Consider the following 6,724-nt stretch of genomic DNA (forward strand, 5'->3'; position numbering starts at 1 on the left):
ATTCCTGACACAGTCAATGAAAAACAAGCCTCATATACAGGGAGGCTTACAGCCAGAAAAGCTGTGCACAGCCCCCCCCGCCCTCCCCAATCTCTCAGTGTGAAACTGTATAATGGTTTGCACAACAAGTGGAGTCTCATTTTTGACTATTTTGGCACATTCGTATTTGTGTTGGATTTGTATGCAAATATATTATAACTGTGAATGATCATCCCATACTCTCACTGCAGTCGTTTTATATTTTTTCCAAGTTCTTGTAATTCTTTCTATACACAATGAGTCAAATGATTATAATGCAGTATGAAGCTGTTGCTTGTAGTGTGGCCAAGAGATATAAAACACCAAACCTTTTCACACAGTGCAAGTTTAGCTCCTTAGCTGATTTGGGTTCACAGGCTGCGCTTACTAATCGACTCCAGTGAGATGTTGCTTTGTTTTGGCTGAATATTTACATCAATTATAAAATTTTATAATTAAATAATTCTCCAATTAGGATGAAGGGAAATGTATAAATGTTAATAAATGTTGTGCAAAAACACAGAGTGTTATAAGGCTATTTTTTGTAACAGAGCTATGTGTACCCTTTGTATGTTTTATGTTACTGTTTATTAGTATTGCAGCATAATGATAGCTGGTGAACATTATTCAGCATGTAGCAATGCTAACCACATATATCCTCCCAGAGTAGGTAGAGACCACAAACAGAACTACAAGAGACTGAAACGAATTTAGATTGTAATTCTTCTGGATATGCAAATGAATGAATTGAATGAAAGAATGAATGAATTTCCCATATTACCTTGAAAGGTTTTTGTTTGTCTTGTGTTTTCTATTTGATCACAAAGGGCAAAAAATGTTGATTAATTTTGAGTTAATTTAAAATTAGAAGATAACAGAAACTAGTTACACCATATACTTGCTTCTTAAGTCTTTTTTTCTGAATGACCTAATAAAAAATATTTCTGAAAACAAAAATTTACAACTGGTTGTTGAATAGTACTGACGCAGGAGGTAAGACTGGGACCTGGTTTCTCGATGTCAGTGTTTCAGTTGAAGTTTTAGATGATGATCAAGTTTAATTTACATTATAACAGTATGAGTAAGTGACTGAATATAATCTAAATTTAAACTCAGTGTCTTAGGAAGTCATAATACATGATTATGCGGAAGATCAGGATATTTGCTAAACCATGTTGAAATGTTGTAATCTTGACTTCTAAAACTGTAAAATTGGCGAGTTCTTAAAAAGGAGCATCAAAGTCCCTTTGGGACCTAAATGCAGTGTAATGACGCACACCCCACTCATTCTCCTTTGAGCTTACTTTTGTCAGCAGTTTCATTACTTTGCACTTTGCTACTAAGCAGGTGGAGCTAATCTATCTAGTTTGCCCTTCAGTTATGGTTTACTGTCCAGGGGACTGGACACAAGTGTCTCCAATAAGCCCTTAATTAGGCAATGATAGACTATTCATTTAGTATGCAAAGCTGCAAATCTCTCCATCCACTGCACAGAGCCCTCTGCAGTCATATGGAGACCAACGCTAATGATCTCAGCAAGTGGCAGCAATCCATTGGAGCGCTGTAGCAAGTGCACATTAATCTTGCGGGTGATCCAGTTGATGAATGAACCTGGCCCAGAAGCCCTGGCAGATCCCACCTTAATTATGCTGAGGGAGTCACACCTGCACTCAAAAAAATGAAACGTTGACTTTAATTAAAATTATTTTGTCAACAGGTTCCACGAAATTGAATTATGTTAGTTTAAAGCAAAAATCTTTAGTTCATCTAATTAAAAAAAACTACTTAAGATTAACAAGACATATTTAAGACTAACTAAATCAAGTTATGTTGTATGAACATAGATGATATATTTTCAGGTTAGATAGTTTAGATTAGTTACTTCAACACATTTCTTATTTGTGGCAGTAAAATGTTAAATTTAAGTTAGATTAATTCAAATATTATATTTTCAGCCACCTTGTGCTTTATTAATTAGTTTTACATAAATCTATTTTGTCAACAGGTTCCACACAAATGAATTAAGTACATCCAACTTATTTTTTAAAATTTATTTTATTGCCAACACATTCAGTGAGCATTTGTGTAAACCCAGTCCAAAATAAAACACAACAGCTCATTAGGGTTAGTAACTAACAGTATGTAGACAGATGCAACATCAAGACTTTAAATTAAATGTCTGTATCTACCAGAAATAGAAGAAAAAAAAAAAAAACGCATTGAAGATTACATAACACATTGATAAGATGACACTTGAGTTATGCACATGTGATGCTAGTAAGGTCTGTGAGTGTTTTTTTTCTTTTAGTGTCTAAAATGGATAGCAAAGTTGCTATTTGCAATGATTGCTTAGGGTCAGTCCAGTAACACAATGCCAATGAAGTGCTTTCCTTTAACAATGCAAAGTGAAGTGTCCACCTCAACAGCCACAATTTAAAAAAAAAAAAAATTATGTAACAACAACAACAACAACAATAATAATAATAATAATAAATAGTCCACTGATATTAGCAATCAAAGAAAATTACATCACCATCCCAAATAAAACTTTAACAAAACATGCCAACATTATGGTCTAACAATAAAACAGCTTGTCAGCGTTCAGTTTTTTTGCAACAGCACAGCAGTAACCATTTAACACTTGCCACTGTCAACATTTATTTTACCAGTGTTTGGGCAAAAAACTTCAGATGTAAACATTTTAACATGGAAACAATTGTTCGTCTTTAAAAGTCCACAAAATATACATTCATCCTGCATTCCCAACTTGGATGATCTGATATCCTCGTGTTGGTGTTGTTCCCAGACCATCATGAAAATGTTGTTCCAGGTTCAACATTGCAAGTGACCAATCACATTGTTGTGACGTTATTCTATTCCAAGCCATTCGTGCATTTATGAAATTCCAATGTTGCAAGGACAATATCAATTCTGCTTACTGTTTATTAAAGGGTTACGGTTAGGGTTAGGGTCAGTTGATCGGCGGACAGAGGCGGTTTCACGCAGCTTAAGTACAGTTTTTTGTTTTACGCCGGTTTTTCCCGAAGTCGCAAAAGTATGACGTCACAACATTCTGATTGGTCACTTGCAATGTTGATCCTGGAACAACATTTAGTATGATGATCTGGGAACAACACCAACACGGGGATATCAGATCAACCTCCTAACTTACCCTTATTTTTAGTATGTATTGCAATTACCTTTACAATGCACACAATGTAACACAAACTGAAGATGAACATATTTCCACCTCATAACAATATGCCTTGAACGCTAATATACACACCACCCTTCAACATTTCTGGTGCAGTATCATCTCTCAATTAAATCCTTTAAATCTCAATACTTTTGATTGTCTCTTAGCTTTCAGTCTTGAGGTTAACTGAGATTCAGTGCATATATCTCACCCATTAAGAGTGCACATGCAGAGGCCAGGTCTTCCAGGTCATGCAGGACACACTAGATGGTTATACCCACATCGGCTGGAGGAGTGCTGGCATCAGCTCTTTCGATGGTAAAGATAGCAAGGGTAATTTGTTCCAGCTCCCTCTGAACAGCTGTAGCTTAGACACAAAAACATAGAAAAATGGCATCCAGTTTTAAAAAAAAGAAAGAAAAAGGGCCAAAGCTACCCTTTAATGACGTAAACACAATATTAGGAACATGCACCCCAGTGTGCCACTATTTTAGACTACAGATTCAACGATAAATATAAATAGTTTGGGTATACAAGAAGATTTCCCAAAACATTTAAACAGGTTCCATGCAAATTACAACAACAACAACATTACAACATGCAACAACATTAGTTATTCAAAATTTGGTTTAATACAGATAAAAAACTAAACTAAAAATTACCAACCAATTATTCTTTGAAGAGGATGCTTGGGTCTTCATTCAGGTAAAAAGGTAGTGCCCTGAGGACACACTCCCTCCCCTTTTCAATGGTTTCCTTCTGTAGAGAGTGGCAGAGATACAGGAAGAGAAAACAGAAATACTTTAGGATGACAGAAACTCACATTATACGCAAAATGAATGACATATCCACTGCACAGATAGACATGTACACAAGACCAACTAATCATCACATGGACATGAATAGTTAACCTGTTGGGCAGGGTTTCCACCACATTATATATGTCCATAATGGAGGTAAAGACAAACTAATACATCATCTTTTTTGCATTCAAAACATAACATAAAAACATTCACTTCTGGTTTAACCTAAATCAAGGGATCAGATTTTACATATGTTTAGGTAATTTAAATTTTCCAACGTTTTGAGTACCAAACTTTGTCTTGCTTAATATAAATGTAAGTGCACTGTGCAGCTACCATACACTAGCTGTTTAAATTTGAAAATGATCTTATTAGCCATAATATTTTGCTACCAACAGAATAACGCACCTGTGTGGCTGGGGCCAAAGTTTGTCTAATTTTCTTCCCTGCAACGCCTCCTTTTTTCTTGAAGACTTTTATGAGCTGGTCAGTGTATTGGTCAAGTTGTGTAAAAAGCCTTGGAACATGTGCAGCAGTAGTAATCCTCACATATTCTGCTTCCACCTGAAAATATGTCAACAAACACAACATACTGTACTGTAAATATACATACTATATGTACACATATACAAACTAAAACTAATGTAGAAAGACCTCATTAAAGCTATAATTTTAACACAAACATTTACACAAAATGCTAATGGAGCCATTACAGCTTTTATTGTTATTTATCAAGTTCCAAAAAATATTGATCACAGCTGATCTGAAAAGAATTTCATGCCTCAGGCCCTTGAACTGCAACCTTTACCATGGTTCAGATGTGGAGACGAAATAACAGGGGCATGGGATGGGTCACAAAAGAAAACTTAACTTATAAAACAGTTTTGTTTTTAAAAGTATAACAGTTCACATACCACATACAAGCTCAGCAGTACCACATACACCACATCAGTATAGGAGGGAGCAGGTAAAGGCAGGATCTGAGATTTATAAAGTAAAACAAGAAATTCATTACTTAATTTCAAGAAGCAAATTATTGTTTGAATTACAACTAAATAAAATACTACTCAGAAGAAAAGCAAGAGATTGACACTGCCATGTGCTAACTTTCTATAGAAGCAATTATCACCAGGTCTGTCGACCTCCATTGTCTGTCCACTCATATGTCTTGAATAATTTTATTAAAAAAATTAAGTGTGTACTTTCACAAACTGTAATTTATAACTACATTGATATGTATAACTCCGCTAGGAAACATGCTGTATTTACAGACCATTTTTACATAATACAGATTACTGATAGAGCAGAACAATGGTGTCACAGTGGCTTTCGCCCTTGACTTTTTGGATTTTAAATGTCACTTTATGCTATCCTTGCTATCCTATTCGATATTTCCGACTCTCGGATTACAGAAAAGGAATCCCAAGAAAGCAAATGGAAAAATAACCCCTTGAAAGAATAACCCCATGAACCCCTGTAGCTAATCCCTTAATAAAACAAAAAACAATAAAAATGTTTCTTACACAGTCCACAAAATAAGCATGTCCAGGACCCAGTAAAACTAATGTAAAACAAGCGCACGCAAACGATATAACATGTCTTGTAAGACAAACGCAAAATATAACCATGCTGGACATATAGATACTACACAACATAGTCAAAGAAAAAAGTGGTCTTACCTCTCAAAGAAACAGCAGCTTGGCGCCAAAACAGCCTTTTTCAGTTAAATTTGAAGTCTTGTGCATGAGCAGGCACAAGCCGTGAAACCTTCTTGTTCTGCGCGGTTTCATTACAACTGTTTTTGCATTACTGCCACCTTGTGGATATACAAGGTATATCGATCCTCATTGACTTAACTTAAATGTTATGCGATCAAGTAACACATTAGTATTATGTACGTTGAATAATAGACACAATTACGTAGACTTGATTAGAAAAACATATGTTAACTTAACAAAAACATATATTTTAAGTAAAATGAAAATAAATAATTAATATACACTGAACAATCCACCTCATTCATTTTTTTGAGTGTGGGAGGCACCAGGGGACATTGCTAACTCAGGAACGACTCAGGAGGAGGCCAGTGGTCCACAGGCAGTGCGCTCCATGCAGATCCAGTCTGGTCGTCATTGTATGGCCTTGCTAAAAAGAGTTTTACAGCAACTCCATAGAGAACATTATACCTGGGAGTGACTTCCAAAGCACAAGTTGTGTAAAGGGCAAATAGGTGTCACAAATTCATGACAGCCTCCGCTGATAAATCACAAGAGGAAAGCAATTCTTAGGATTAAACCAAAAGAAAATAACTCATGATGTCTCCTTTTTTGTGATGACACCTCCAACAGAACATTTTCAGCACAACCCTAATTGTACCCCATTATCTGGCTGTGCTCTGACATGTTTTAAGAAAAAAAAAGCACAGCGGGCCAAGTGTTGCATCAGTCTAACATCAACATCCTAAAGATAGCACACTGGCATAATGGGAGGTTGAGTAAAAAGAAAACACGATCAAAAAGCATGAGTAAACAATATGAGAAAAAAAGGAAAAACACTAGCAGAAACATTAAATCCTCTGGAAAAAATGTGATTATACATGACAGAAAACCTTGGACACCACCTTTATTTAATTTTAAAAAATCTTTAACATTTATGGAACCTTTTATTTATTTTGTTTCTATCTTCATTTTTGATATAATATAATATA

The 6,724-nt window shown here is 35.3% G+C and overlaps 1 long non-coding RNA gene across 3 annotated transcripts; it reads right to left on the reverse strand.

Moving 5' to 3' along the window:
- Nucleotides 1–1,805: 1,805 nt before the first annotated feature.
- LOC146576424 (uncharacterized) lies at nt 1,806–6,043 on the reverse strand. Of its 3 annotated transcripts, XR_014892248.1 has the most exons (5): nt 5,697–6,043; nt 4,932–4,997; nt 4,426–4,581; nt 3,881–3,973; nt 1,806–3,581 (listed from the first exon to the last, which is right to left on the reverse strand). It is a non-coding gene; the product is annotated as an uncharacterized LOC146576424 (long non-coding RNA). The 3 variants fall into 3 exon arrangements; XR_014892249.1 differs by lacking the exon at nt 4,932–4,997; XR_014892247.1 differs by having other exon boundaries at nt 1,807–3,581; nt 4,932–6,043.
- Between the last annotated feature and the right edge of the window lie 681 nt (nt 6,044–6,724).

This window comes from Mchenga conophoros, linkage group LG4, assembly GCF_057382185.1.
Source record: "Mchenga conophoros isolate Kocher_MC1m ecotype Shallow Benthic linkage group LG4, M_conophoros_male_GT1.1, whole genome shotgun sequence".
NCBI lineage: Eukaryota > Metazoa > Chordata > Actinopteri > Cichliformes > Cichlidae > Mchenga > Mchenga conophoros.